Raw genomic sequence first — 15400 nt, forward strand, 5'->3', positions numbered from 1 at the left:
AACCCCTATGACACCGTGTGAGGTGGTTGGAGCGCAAGATAACTCTCCAACAAATCTGCTGATTGGTCCAAAATTTGGCCTTTATAATATTTTGTCCAAACATAGTTTAAGTTCGAACATAAGCCATATCGGTCCACTCCTTCAGGTACCTCCCCCACAAAATTTCAAAAATATTCGGAAAAATTGTTCGTATGGTTACTTTTGAAGGGAGTGGGCGAATCGGTCCATACTTTACACATCTTAATATATCTACCAGATATAGATCAGGTTCAAATATGGACTATATTTGTCCACTTCATCCAGTACCTCCCAAACAAAATTTCGGATAAGTTCACTTTAAGACCTGCTATCGAATCACTTTTATTTTTGTTGAAGCAACTTGCATTCGCTGCCTCAATTATGATGGTAAATGTTTTTTAAAGGGGCAAAACCCCACTTCTTAAGCAGACAGCCCGAAGGGAGTAAAACCCCCCTATGGCACCATAATGGTCAATGTCGATCCATTCCTTTAAGTAATTCCCCCGCAAAACTTATGCTCTTTAATCTAATCAACATTTTTGTCAGTTCATACGTTAAAGATTTTTAAAACCCTCTAAATACATACGTTTTTTGGAAAAAAATTGTTTCAATATACACAGGCTGAGGGTATATCTCTGTCGGCCAATCCGACTGATACTTTTTTTACTTGTTATTATTAAACTATGTAAAAATAGAATATTTGAAAAAATATCAAACGTTCTATGTAAAATTCAATATTTTCTTTGTCTTAATTTGTAACATTGGGCTGGTTATTGTTCAAAGGGAACAAATCGAAGTCGGAAGTCGAAGTCGGATAGCCGGGGAGCCGCCTAAACCTTTTAGTATTGTTAGATTTTAAGATTGCCAAAGTTTGAGCACAATTAGAATATGTTAACACGTGCTACTGGGCCCTCGAAGTTATGAAAATCTAAATTTTTTTGCTATTTGCCGATTTAGACGACCCATATATGTGGAACGGTTCAAATTATTTGCCCGTATTATGCATTCAATTAAAGGCCATTCTGTTCTTAACATTTCTTGCTGAACAACAAAGTACGTAAGTGTTACTGAATTCGATATAATAAAGCCAATGCCCCGAAAAAGGACTTAGGGCAAAAATGGAGTCTATTTAAAAACAAGTAAAAAAGTGTCAGTCGGCTTTGCCGACAGAGATATACCCTCAGCCAATGTGAATTGAAACTATCATATAAGACAGATCGAATTTATTAAGTGTCTTTTCAGAATTTTGTGGCCCCCTTTGGACATTTGAAACTAAGTTTGGACAAACTAAGTTTGGAACAGAAACTAAGTTTGGACAAAATATGACAAAAGTTTTGGACCAAATCGGTTGAACAGTTCGAGAGTTATCGTGCTTTACGGCCGCTACGTATGGTGACATAGGGGTTTTTTACACTTCTCGGGCTGTTTTCTCAAGAAGTATGGACTTGCCTCTGAAAAAACTTTTACCGTCGTAATGGAGGAAGCGACAGCAAGTTGCTCCAAAAAAATCAAAGTGATTCAAGAGCAAGTCTTAAAGTGAACTTATCCAAAATTTTGTGAGGGAGGTACCCGCAGGAGTGGATAAATATAGTCCATATTTGAACATAATCTATATATTGTAGATATATTAGGATGTGCAATGTATAGACCACATCGGTCACTATCTTCAAGAGTTATCGTGCGCACAATTTTTCGAACATTTTTGAACTTTTGGGGGGAAGGTACCTTAATGAGTTTACCGATATGGCTTATCTTCGAACTTAAATTAAGTTTGGACAAATTATTACGAAGGCCAAATTATGGACCGAATGGGCAGATCCGTTCGAGAGTTACCTTGCGCTCCAAACACCTCATACGGTGTCATAGGGATTTTTTTGCAACTTTCAGGCTATTTTCTCCGGAAGTATGGACTTGCCCCTGATAAAACTTACACCGTCGTATGGAGGGCAGTGAATACAAGTTAATACAACAAAAATCAAAGCGATTCGAGAGCAGGTCCTAAACTGAACTCATCCGAAATTTTGTGTGGGAGGTACCCGAAGATCTATTTTAATTTTAATAAATTTCTCGTTGGAGTCGAGCTTACTGACCGATGATGTTTGCAAGTGAAAAAGGAAAGCCGAAGGAAAGCCGAAGAGACTTATCAGACATATCGGTCGTGGAATGGCTTCGCTATCCATCAAACATTTCCTTTTCCAAATGCAATTTTGTTTTTACAAAGATGGACATTTGTACATTGATTGTATGGCTTCAATGACAAACGCTTACATTTTGTTCATACATATTTAAATTTACATAAGGGACTGACATAATGTGGTTTTGGAGCCATCTGGGTACAGATGACAACTTGGTGATGAACTCGACTCCTTGCTATGTCGCTCATAATTTTCAAATTGTTTACCATCCTTTACCCCTCCTGGTAATTGATGTTCTGTGGTCAAGTTGCAGGATCTTTTTCAAGAAATTCGGAGTTAAAGTTTAATCTCTTGAACAACAATTAAGTCTCACTTGTAATTATGCCTGATAAACCTTTTTCTAGGAATTTTGGCAGTTGATTTTTGTAAGTTTGGATCGAATATTTCTGGAGAAATTTCTATCTTTGCTTTGTTAAGATTTTTGTCGTCTTTTGGATCTTTACAGTGGTTTGCACTATCAGATCAAACAATTCCAGACCAATAAGTTCAGGACTAAGGTACCACATATGATTTATCATTTTATTATTTCCTTTATTTGATATTTGTTTGTGAATGCCTTTCGTATTAAGTAAATCTTCAATGCGGTTTAGGTCTTGTTTTGGACCTAAAAAATATTTCTGAATATTTTCACTATTTTTTGTATTAAACTCAATGTATTGTCTCTATTTCTTTTCAACCTATTGATAATGTTTACCCAATATATCCTATATTATATCTATATAAACATCATCTTGTTCATTATACGTTTTGTAAAATCAATAACCCAAACTCTCACTTATAACACTCAGTTGTTATCGTGTAGGATACCAAATAAATAAATAAAATAGAAAAAACATTCTGGGGGCGTTAAACCAGTCTCGAACGATTTAAAAGCAAGGTGCTTCTACGGCCTCTTGTTCTTGGAAAGTGAGCTGGGCAGTAGTTTTAAAACACTCTCGCCTACTTCGAACTTGGATTTGTCACTCGCCGACTATTTTTATAGAAATCTCTTGAATATGTTTGGTTGATGTCCGGATGTGCTTCCAAACTTTCAGTCAAAAATTCCTCTCAACAATTTTTCTAATAAGTTTGTACAGTGGTACAGAAGCTCTCGACTTAATATCTGCTCGAGCTGGCGAGACCTCATTATTCTAGGCATTTGTACACTGCTAGTTTTTTCTTTCTCCCTTGAGCTACTGTCGGTTTCAGGAACGCCTAGGAGTTGTTCTTTACCTCCATGTGATACCAGAACAGCAACCCGTTTTTTCTTTCCTGTTTTGAGAACTGGTAATAGTTTTCCATGCCAGTGCACGCAAATACTCTCGTTCCTTGAAGCTGTTGGGTGTATTTTTCACCGTTTACTCTCCGCTGTTCACGGATAAAGCTTCTAGAGATCTTATATTTGTAGGAATCCTCTCCGATAGCTTCTACTGTAGCCAAAATGATACTAGTAACGTTCCTATACACCTTACAGGAGTCCAGCACCAATGACAATTTCATAGTTACAATTTTCTTAAAGCCACGCTTGATTGTTTTCGGGACAGATGGTTCTTCAGATTCTACGATACGTTTAGCATCAAAACAAGACATCGACCTCATTGAAAATCTATTCAAATATGAAAACATTGACACACACATTTCAGAAAAAGGAAGTAACAACATGATTAATAATCTGTGGTATCTTAGTCCTGAACTTGCTGACCTGGCATTGTTTGATACAACGGTCAAAACGCCATAAAGAGCCAAAAGGCGACAAAAATCTGAACAAAGACTCCAATTTGTTCAGAAATATTCGATCCAAATTTCGAAAAGAGCAACTGCCGAAATTCCTAGAAAAAGGTCTGGCATAATTCTTGTTTTTCGAGAGATTAAACATTACCTCCGAATTTCCAGGAGGCGCAAAGGATGCTAAACAACTGGAAAGTTGCGAAGTACATAGCAGAGCGTTCTTCAAGTAGTCAGCTGTACCCAGATAGCTTCGAAAACCACATGATGTCTGACTCTTGAATAAATTTAATTTAGAACAAAATGTAAAAGACATTTGTTTTCATTCGAAAAATTGATAAAAAGGAAGAAGATGTTTTTTTTTAATAGACTCCATTTTCGCAGAAAGGCTTACATAGTCACGTTTTCCGGGTCATTGACTTTATTATCTCGAATTCAGTAATACTTACGTAGTTTGTTGTTCAGCAAGAAATGTTAAGAAAGAAAGCCTTTAATGCTTAATATGGACAAAAAGCCATTCCAGAGAAATGGGTCGCCGAAGTCGCTAAATAGCCAAAAAATCGAGATTTTCATAACTTCGGGGCACTAGTGGCACATGTTAACATATTCCAATTGTGCTCAAACTTTGGCAATCTTAAAATCTGACCAAACTAAAAACTTTATGCGGGTGCCACCCTAAAAAATCCGACATCGATTTGTTCCCTTTGAACAATAACCAGCCCAATGCTGTAAATTATGACAAAGAAAATATTGAATTTTACATAAAACGTTTGATATTTTATCAAATATTCTATTTTTACATAGTTTAATAATAAAAAATGGTATTACGATACCATATTTTTATACCCTACACCACACTGTCGTAAATGGTCGCAATAACATAATAATCTGCTGAAAAATCGACGTTAAACGGTCAACAGTCTTAGTTTAGAACACTGTTATGTATTTTTTGATGTTTTTTCCAACTTTAAATGGCAATTTTACGACTTTTATGACGATTTTCGGCCAAAATCTGTTTGCATATTTTGCATATTTTTTGCATATTCTGCATATTTTTTGCATATTTTGCATATTTTGCATATTTTTTGGCATATTTTTGCATATTTTTTGCATATATTTTGCATATTTTTTGCATATTTTTTGCATGTTTTTGATATGACCCCAAATATCGAAAAATTGACCCTTAAAACGCCTAGATCCAAAATTTGATTCCAATCGGATGATAAATAAAAAACATGCAAAAATCCGATGTCTAGTCATAACCCTCAATGTACCGAAAATGGAGGGGTATCTTTATATGGGGCTACGCCTCAACATGAACCTATGACGGCAATTTTTAGTGAGGATGTGTTGTGACCCCTAAGAATCTCAAACGTCAAACTATAGCTAGTTCGGTTAAAAATTGTAGTCAAAACCCTCAAAATACCGAAAATTGGGCGGTACGGTTATATGAAGGCTATAACAAAACATGGACCTATGTTGACAATTTTTTGTTGAGACGTTTCGCGACTGCGGGGAATATCAATTACCAAATCACTGGTAGTTCAGTCAAAAAATTTAGGAAAACCCTCAAAATACAGAAAATCGGGAGGAACCTTTATATGGGGCTACACCTAACCATGAACTTATGATGACAATTTTTGGTGAAGATGTGTTGTGACCCCTTAGAACCTCAAATGTCAAATTATAGCTAGTTCGGTTAAAAATTTTAGCTAAAACCCTCAAAATACCGAAAATAGGGAGGTACCGTTATGGGGACCAATGTTGACAGTTTTTGGTGGAGTAAAATTGTGATCCCTAAGAATCTTAAATGTCAAATTATAACAAGTTCCGTTAAAAATTGTTGCTAAAATCCTCAAAATACCGAAAATCGGAAGGTACCGTTATATGTGGCTATACCTAAATATGGACCTATGTCGACAATTTTTGTTATGATCCCTAAGAACCAGCTTTATCGTTTAAAAATTGTAGCTAAAACCTTCAAAATACCGAAAATCATATATGGGGCTATACCAAAAAAATTTACCGACAAAGCTTATCTTCGGACTTGACCTTGCTATGGAAAAAGATACTCGGGTGCAAAAGCTCCAGCTCTCTAGCTCGAGTTTTGCGGACGCTAGAATGATTACAACAGACGAACACGTCTAGATTGACTCAGAATTTTATCTTGATCAAGAATATATATACTTTATAGGGTCGCAAACGATTATTTCAATGCGTTACAAACGATACACAAACTTAATATACCTTCCATACTATGGTGGAGGGTATAAAAAAGTAGTGTTAAACAGTTCCGGAGATATCACCACACCTTGGGGAACTTCTGCTTCATTCTACGGGGATTCAACTTTTTGTTACTGAGTTCCAGGTACGACTGGCGTCCGCACATATAATTGATTATCCAACGTTTCCGACTTGGCCGGAGGGTTGTCTGCTCAATGTCCTCAAAGAGCGTGGAGTGCCTGGCAGTATCAAAGGCTTTTGATAAGTCAAGTGCCACCAACACTGTCATATCACACGGCTTGCTATGGTTATGTCCTCGACTGCTGTTGTCATACTGCCCATGCTGACGATCGGCAACTATATAGCTTTTTTGACTTTTGCTGGCATTCTTGCCTGGCTTCAGTAGAGGGACCACCCTGCCCATTTCCTAGAATTCGGGAAGAATGTGAGTGGCTAACGAGAGGTTGTAAGCTTTGGTTAGATACTGGACTCCCCGTTTACCCAGCTGTTTCAGAATAACCATGGAGGGCCCAACGCTTTGGATGAGTTAACGTTCCTGATGATATTCGCAACATCATCAATTATAAATTGTGGTAGTTCATCCTCTGCAGGAAGATCATATGCTATGTGGTTCTCTTCTCTTCGCCCTGTCACCACCGAAGTGCGCGACAAACTTTCGATTAAAATAACTTGCACAAATGTTCGGATTAGTCAGTGTAGCATCGTCAAACGTGACTGCGGTCCATCTTCCTTCCTTCCTTAGTTCGAGAGTGACATAAACGTTGTCCACAATTCACTTCTTCCTGCTCCAATGTTGAAAATTCTTTAGATGGTGTAGCCACGTTCCGCTTATGCGCCGTACCGACATACCTGTTAATTTCTACTTTCAGCTCCTGACTCTGGGTTTGGCACCACGAAGCTCGTCATGCTCATTTGCTAATCCCATTGCTTCTATTGGTCTCACTTCGGATATTCAACCAGCCGTTCGTTATGGCTGCAGCAGTGATGATGTCTTTTTTGCTATTCGAACTTCAGAGAGGTTGGACAGATCTCGAAAACGGTGATCATTGAACACTCTGAGACTAGGCGAGTTAGAATTCCCATGACTGATGAAGGTACGTCGTTCAGAGGTGATAAAATTGGACTGTGTACTGATGGAGACAATTATCGAGAGATGGTCTGACGCAAGAGAAACGACGGGTTGTTATGTTACATCATTTGTCAGACCAGGTGATACCGTGGTTACATCTGACGGACTTTGACACTGTCCTCCTATTCTGCTAGGGGTGTCCTCATTGACCGTTCCAAATGTAGAGCTATCAATCTGCTCAACCAACACTATACTCTGGTTATTGCCCAGGAGCGAATGACACTCGTGATGACATAAAATTTTCACAGAACCAGACGGTTATGACGTTGCGAATTCGGGCTAATATTTGTCCTATAACCTGGAGTACAGCTATTTATTTATGTATGTATACGTTTGGCAAACCTAGTGCGCCAGTTCTGCACCTAACGCTATCCCATACACTCCCTACGCGGGTCATTAGACCCAGGCTCTAGCGAGATATGTCTGTATTGAACAGACGGGTACAATGATAAAGTAAAATAAAATAAAGATAAGTTCGGAACTTTTTATACCCTCCACCATAAAATATTCTGATACTACATATGGAATAGTATTTTCTTTCCAGTCCTCTTTAGATGGAAATATTTTGTGACCACGGATACCTAACTAAGGTAAAAAATGCATCTAAAAATGTCTTCAATCGGGCGGAACCTTTATATGGGGCTATCGGCTAAGGGATAAGTTTTGTGGTCACTGAGAACCTCAAATGTCGAATCACAGATAGTTCGGTTAACAAATGTAGGTATACTCTTCAAAGCACCTAAAATCGGGTACCTTTATATGGGTCTATATCCAAAGATGGACCAATGTTGACAATTTTTGGTGGAGAAGTTCTGTGACCATTGGGAACCTCAAACGGGAAATTACCGCTATTTCGGTAAAAATTGAAACTAAAATGCCAAAAATTGGGAGGAGCCGTTGTATGGGGGCTATACCAAAAGAGGGATATTTTGTGGCCATTTTTGGTGACGACGTCTTGTCACCACTGGGAACCTCAAATGTCAAAAATTATATAGTTCGGTCAAAAAATGTAGCGAAAATCCTCAAAATAGCAAAAATCGGGAGGTACAGTTATATGGAGGCTATACCAGAATTTGGACCTATGTTAGCAATTGTTGGTGGAGAGTTTTTGTGGCCATTGGGAACATCAAATTTTAAAATACAGGTAATTCGGTCAAAAAATGTAACTTAATTTCTCAAAATGCGGAAAATCGGGAGGTATCGTTATATGGGCGCTATACCAAAATTTGGACCTACGTTCACAATTTTTGGTGGAGATGTTTTGCGACTACTGGGAATATCAAATGTTAAATTACAGGTAATTCATATAATTTAAATACCGAACATCGGGAGGTACGGTGGCATGGGGGCTATACCAAAGTTTGGACTTATGTTTACAATTTGTGGTGGAAATGTTTTGTGACCATTGCGAATATGAGATGTTAAATTACAGGTGATTCGGTCAAAAAATGTAGCTAAAAACCTCAAAATACCGAAAATCGGGAGGTACCGTTTTATGGGGGCTATACCAAAATTTGGACCTATGTTAGCAATTGTTGGTGGAGAGGTTTTGTGGCCATTGGGAACATCAAATTTTAAAATACAGGTAATTCGGTCAAAAAATGTAACTTAATTTCTCAAAATGCGGAAAATCGGGAGGTACCGTTATATGGGCGCTATACCAAAATTTGGACCTACGTTCACAATTTTTGGTGGAGATGTTTTGCGACCACTGGGAATATCAAATGTTAAATTACAGGTAAGGCGGTCAAAAAATGTAGCTAAAATCCTCAAAATACTGAAAATCGGGAGGTATATCGGGGCTATACTAAAACATAAGCCTATGTTTTTGGTGGAGATATTTTGTGACTACTGGGAACTTCAAATGTTAAGAGATTACAGAGGTTACCAATCAGGTACTTAAGAGAAGATCTTCCTAAAGAGACGGTACTATTGACCATATATAAACCCAGCAAAAAGTTTGCCTCCAAAGAGGCAGTTAAATCATATGTACAAGTGATTTGGAAGGGCATCAAATTATGCATTATTTTTACAAGAGCGTGACCCCGGAAAGAGGCACTGCGTTGCCTACATTTTAACTAACCCTTTGGCCCAGTATTTTAACTTACGCTTTGGTATTGCATTTTAACTGACACTTTTCACTGCATTTTAACTAATCCTTTGGGGTAGAATAGGGTGCAGTCCAAAGCACATGTTTTGATACAAACATTCTCCGGAATGTGTGCAATGTAGCGAACGGATTGCCTTTTTCACGACTCCGTTTGGACTGCATCCGGATGCTGTCAATTTGTGAGGAATTGGAGTGCCTTTTTCACGACTCCGTTGAACTGCATGCGAATGTTGTTAAAATGTGACAAATGGATGTGATTCTTGGGTTGCATCCAAAGGCGGTTAAAATGTGAAGAACGGAGCGCATTTTTCATGACTCCGTTTGAACTGCATCAAAACATGCCGTGAAAGAACTAGTCCACATTGCAGTACTTCCAATTTATTTTGCTGGGGAAGTATCATGTTGAGAAGTAAAGAGGAAGGCGTTATGTAGGTTAGTAGAAGGTTAACTGTTGTAAAAAGAAAACATATAGTAAAATTAAAATTTATTTCAAAATCCCGAACTCCTAAAAAGATGACCGTTTGTCCTCCAATGAATATAGTGTAAACAGAAATAAAAACCCGACTTGACAAAAAAACTTTTAACAATGCTACAACAAATAAATTGTTAATCCATCATCTGTGTGGCAAAAACAACGAGGATTAATAAGGCCTAAAAAATCCAACAATATTCATTAGGCACATTGTATGGACGGAATTGTGTGACCTCCAACCGATTTTCATATATACCAACATGGATTAATTATTAATGCAACGCTTATAGAATTCTATTTGCTTTCAATGTTTCCTCTTTCTTTTTTTGTGAGAGGAGGAGGAGGCAGAGACAGGCAAGAGCTTTGTACAAGCCGACTAAAACGGGAAATGTGTCGTGAAACTAAAACATTCATTTACAAAAATTGTTGTTCTGCATTCATTTTTAATTTTCCTCAAATAAAAAAGAGAGAATAACAACAGCAGCAACACTAACAAAAAAACCACAAAAAGAATAACAACACCAAGAAGAACACAACTGCAGAACACAGCTCAAATTCTAATATTCGAAATAACAGCAACAAAGCATGTCCTCTATGTCATAAACAACAACAAAATTACCAGGATATCCATAGAAAGCTTAACAAACACACAAAAACCTACAACAACAACAATGTCCTAAAAACCAACAAAAAAGCGGCAACAGCAGCAACAACAATGATATTGCGCTGTTTGTTAGCATTCATTAATCGTTAACATTGCCACAAATTTGCACTTTTGGAATTTTGTGATTTTTAATATTTCGTAGCCATGCGATGAATGAATGCCTACTAGCTTGGTTTGACAGCGCGAAAAGTATTGGGAAAAGGGGAGCTGTCCTGTCATTGATTGTATCAGGTGATATTGAATACAACACATAGCGAAAGAACAATTATTTTTGCGCTTTAATTAAAAGTACATAATTTCGAAGTAGAGAATCTCCAAAAAGATATTTACTTGTTTCGACGTCACCTTTATATTTTAGGATAAGGTATAAATTTATACTGTCGCCATACATTTATCCATATTCTATAATAAATTTATAGAATGTAAAATTATTGTCTCAGTCGGATGTGAAAGGACACCACATTTATTCAGGAAAATCACACATATTGCGTGGGGAAGAGAGGCCTTGGTGAAAATTTTTGCCATATGTCAAGTTTCGGAGTTATGACGTACGTGACGAATGTTTTGATGTTCACTCTATAATGCATTAGAAAAAGGAGTTATATCTCTTCATGCCACAACTGCAACACATTTTTGAGATAGAATATCTTCAGTTAAATCGTATGAAGGACCTTTGATTAGAATATTTCGTCCTTCTAAGTCAATTGCTTCAATATTCTTTTCCACTGTCGTGTCTTGTACTGTATTAAAAAAAACTTCTTAGCAATTTTTTTTAATAACGATTACAGAGATATCGCGTCTTGAAAAAGTCGTATACTGCAAAAGCTATATGGTAAAAGCCAAAAATGTTTTACAATTGCTGAATCCAAGTTTCATCCTTTCAGAATTCGCGAACTGTTAACATATTCTATATAGTATGACTGAAATTCTAAAATAATAAGACTTTTTTGAGCTTGAGGTCAGTTGAAATTTTTTAAAAGTAAGTGTTTTAAGAGTGATCCCATAATGTCGACCATTAAAAATAATTTACGTGGAAGATGTAGAAAGATGAGTAAAGATAGTTTGAAACCAACAAGTTTTTTTATGTTCCCTTCCGATTTCTGGATTAACCTTACATTTTAAAAACCTATGCCCAAAAGAAAGACTTAAAGAATACTCCATGAGCAACATGATACTAGTGTATGATATTTCGTATGACATTTGAAGCCGGAATTTCGGTGTTTTTTGTTTTCTTTTTAATTATCCGGACGCGCAACAAGATAATATTCAAAACTCATAATAGGATTATAGAACTCGTGATTTTACGGAGTTAATTGTGTATCTCATGAGTGTGCTCTAGAGTGGTTTTAAAAAATCGATGTCGGATTTTTTTATGCGGCACTCTCCTAAAATGTTTAGTTTTGTATTGTTGTTATTGCTGATCGGTTTACTCGTTTTCGTGTTACAGTGGGCAGTGAAAACTGCTTTAGTAAAAACGGTGTTTCGTTGGCGGTCATTTGTCAGAACACTGTGCAATACAATTTTTAACAAAAAATTCCAAAGTAGCTCAATGTGCTACCTTTCATATGAAAATAAAATATTCTAAAACGGATTGGTAGATTTCTTGCACAAAATTCATGAAATTTCATGTTCCGAAAGTGGCCATAACCCCTAACGGTTATATGTCCCCTGACGTATCTGCATGGGGATGGAAGATACCACGGAACGGTCCTGACCGGCTTTAACATGTTAAAGCCCAAGATTTATCTTGCTCCCTCTTTCATCTCAAGTGGACACTGGGGAACTGTGAGCTAACATGTGCCGCGCGTTCACCCATAAGAACGTTAAAAACTTGGGTTTGGGCGTCGGGTTAGTAACCCTCCCCTAGAAAAAACAGACTACTATGAAAAAATGAAAGAAAAGAAAAACAAACCCCTCTAAAGTTGACGAACCCAGCAAACGTTTTAAGGACAATGATCTGCGAATCTGCACATGGAATGTTCGCAATCTTTATAGAGAAGGTGCAGTTTACGCATTGGCAGATGTACGTGAAAAGTACAAGGCCGACATTACTGCCATATAGGAAATACAAAGGAAATACGATGGAACGGGAAAGGCGTTACAACAACACCTAAAGGTGACGCACTGTATTATAGCTGACATGACACAAATCATGAGTTTGGTTGCGGATTTGTAATTGGTCGGAGTTTAAACCATCTGGTCCCCAGCTTCACCCCAGTGAACGTAAGACTCGCTGCAATTCGATTAAAAGCAAAATTCTTCAACATCAGCTTTATTTGCGCTCATGCTCCCACTGAAGACAAGGACGAACATACCAAAGATATATTTTACGAGCGCTTAGAAGAAGCTTACGACCATTGCCTTGCCCATGACATTAAAATTATACTAGGCGATTTGAATGCCAAAATTGGAAAGGAGAATATCTTTGGCCCAACAGTCGGGAAATTCAGTCTCCACAGTGAAACATATGACAATGGTATGAGGCTGATAGACTTTGCAGCTGCAAAAAACATGGTAGTTAGCAGTACCAGATTTAATCATCTCGATATTCATAAGGGCACCTGGCTGTCGCCAGATCAAAGAACAAGAAATCAAATTGATCACATTGTGATAGATGGAAGACATGCATCAAGCGTTTTGGATGTACGATCGTTCCGAGGTGCAAACATAGACTCGGACCACTACCTTGTTGCAGCAAAGGTACGTACCAGATTAAACGTAGCAAACAAAGTGCGAACAGACACAACACGGAAGTTGGACATCGGTAAGCTGCAATCACAACAGATAGCCACATCATATTCCACTCAACTGCTCAATCACAGCACTCCTCGTCCCGATAACATATCTGGACAATGGCAAAACATTGCACACTCCATGCAAACAACCAGGAGTGTCGTGCTGCTACCGAAGAGAAAAATGCGGGATATAGGGCTACTTTACAATCAATAGCAACGCGTAGCGCTAGAGAGAGGTATCGGGAGAAAAGGAGAGAGGAGAAACGTCTTTTCCGCAGGAAAAATAGATAAATGGAAAAGCTAGAGTGTGACAAAATCGAGATGTACAGGAGCCAGAATGAAGTTCGAAAGTTCTACCCAAGAGTAAAACATCAAACTGATGGCTTTGGAACTGGCACATCCTCCTGTAGAGACCAGCAAGGTAATCTGGTAACTGATACAGATAGTGTGCTAAGGATATGGAAAGAACATTTTTCCAAACTTTTGGTATCCAATAGTAGAGAAGTCGACGAAGATACCACAAATCCAATGCCAGAAGATGGTATTGAATATATACCACCCGGCCAAGATGAGGTAACGACAGCAATAAACTGGCTGAAGAATAATAAGGCAGCAGGAGCTGATAAAAACCGGAGGCGACACGCTGATAAGTTGTATGCTAGTTAGCACCATTTGGCAGGAAGAACGCGTACCCGACGATTGGAACCTGAGCATTCTGTGTCCCGTCCATAAGAAAGGAGATAAGACTATAGGGGCATAAGTCTTTTCCCTATCGCCTACAAGATAGTGTCAGGGATATTGTGCGAACGACTAAAGTCCGTGGTCAACGAAATAATTGGACCATACCAATGCGGCTTTAGACCTGGCAAGTCCACCATTGACCAGATATTTACCCTGCGACAAATCCTGGAGAAGACCCAAGAGATGCAGATCGACACCTTCCACCTTTTTGTCGATTATAAAGCAGCCTTCGACAGCCCCCTACGTTCAAAGGTATTTCAAGCAATGTATGAATTTAGTATCCCCGCAAAGCTCATTCGGCTTTGTAAAATGACTCTAACTGACACAAGATCTTCAGTTAAAATAGGAAAGAACCTCTCCGAAGAGTTTTGTACCAAAAGAGGTTTCAGGAAAGGAGACAGCCTTTCGTGTGATCTTTTCAACATCCTGCTGGAAAAGGTTATACGGGAGGCAAACGTCAAAAGAAGTGGCACAATCTACACCAATAGCGACATGTTACTTGCTTATGCTGATGATATAGACATCATGGGACGATCAGTAAAATAAGTAACCGATACCTTTATGAAGGTAGAAGGAGAATCTGCTAAAGTGGGTCTGGCGGTAAACGGCGAGAAGATCAACATCGACGCGCAATGCGGCCATTGAGATCGGACCAACTGTTGAAGTTGGTTCCTATAATTTTGAGGTAGTACCTCGGCACCGCCGTAAACACAACAAAAAACATCAGTTGTGAAATAAAAGGAGGAATTGTATTGGCCAACAGATGCTACTTTGGCTTAAGTAAGCAGTTAGAAAACAAAGCCACATCTCGTCAAACAAAAATAACGCTCTACAAAACACTGATACTACCCGTGCCTGGGTAATTGCGAAGCCTGGGTAATTGCGCAAGCAGATAAGGCAGTGCTTGGCGTGTTTGAGAGAAAAATTCTTCGAAAGATCTACAGACCGTTCTGCGTTAACGGTGAATATCGACGTCGTAAGAACCACGAGCTCTATCTGCTATACAACGACATCAATATAGTTAAACGTATCGAGATGCAGCGATTGCGTTGGCTAGGCCATATAATAAGAATGAGCGATGATGAACCCGCTTAAAAGGCGTATAAATTCGAGCCACATGGCGTAGCACGAAGAATTGGCAGGCCAAAGAATAGATGGCGCAAACAAGTGGATGAAGAGATGACAAGGCGCGATATTCCAAAAAGCGAAGCACTAAACAGAGAGAATTGGAGATCTTTTCTTAGTACGGTCTATGGAACAAATGTTCTGTAATGGGCCAGCTATCTGAATTTCCATACTAATTGGTATGGGGCCAAAGGTGAATGTCCACGTAATCAGTCAACAGAATATGCTAACTCTTCCAGGGTAGGCTAACCATTGGAAAATCG

This window comes from Musca autumnalis, unplaced genomic scaffold (assembly GCF_047663935.1).
Source record: "Musca autumnalis isolate F117 unplaced genomic scaffold, ASM4766393v1 scaffold_1, whole genome shotgun sequence".
In the NCBI taxonomy this organism is placed as follows: domain Eukaryota; kingdom Metazoa; phylum Arthropoda; class Insecta; order Diptera; family Muscidae; genus Musca; species Musca autumnalis.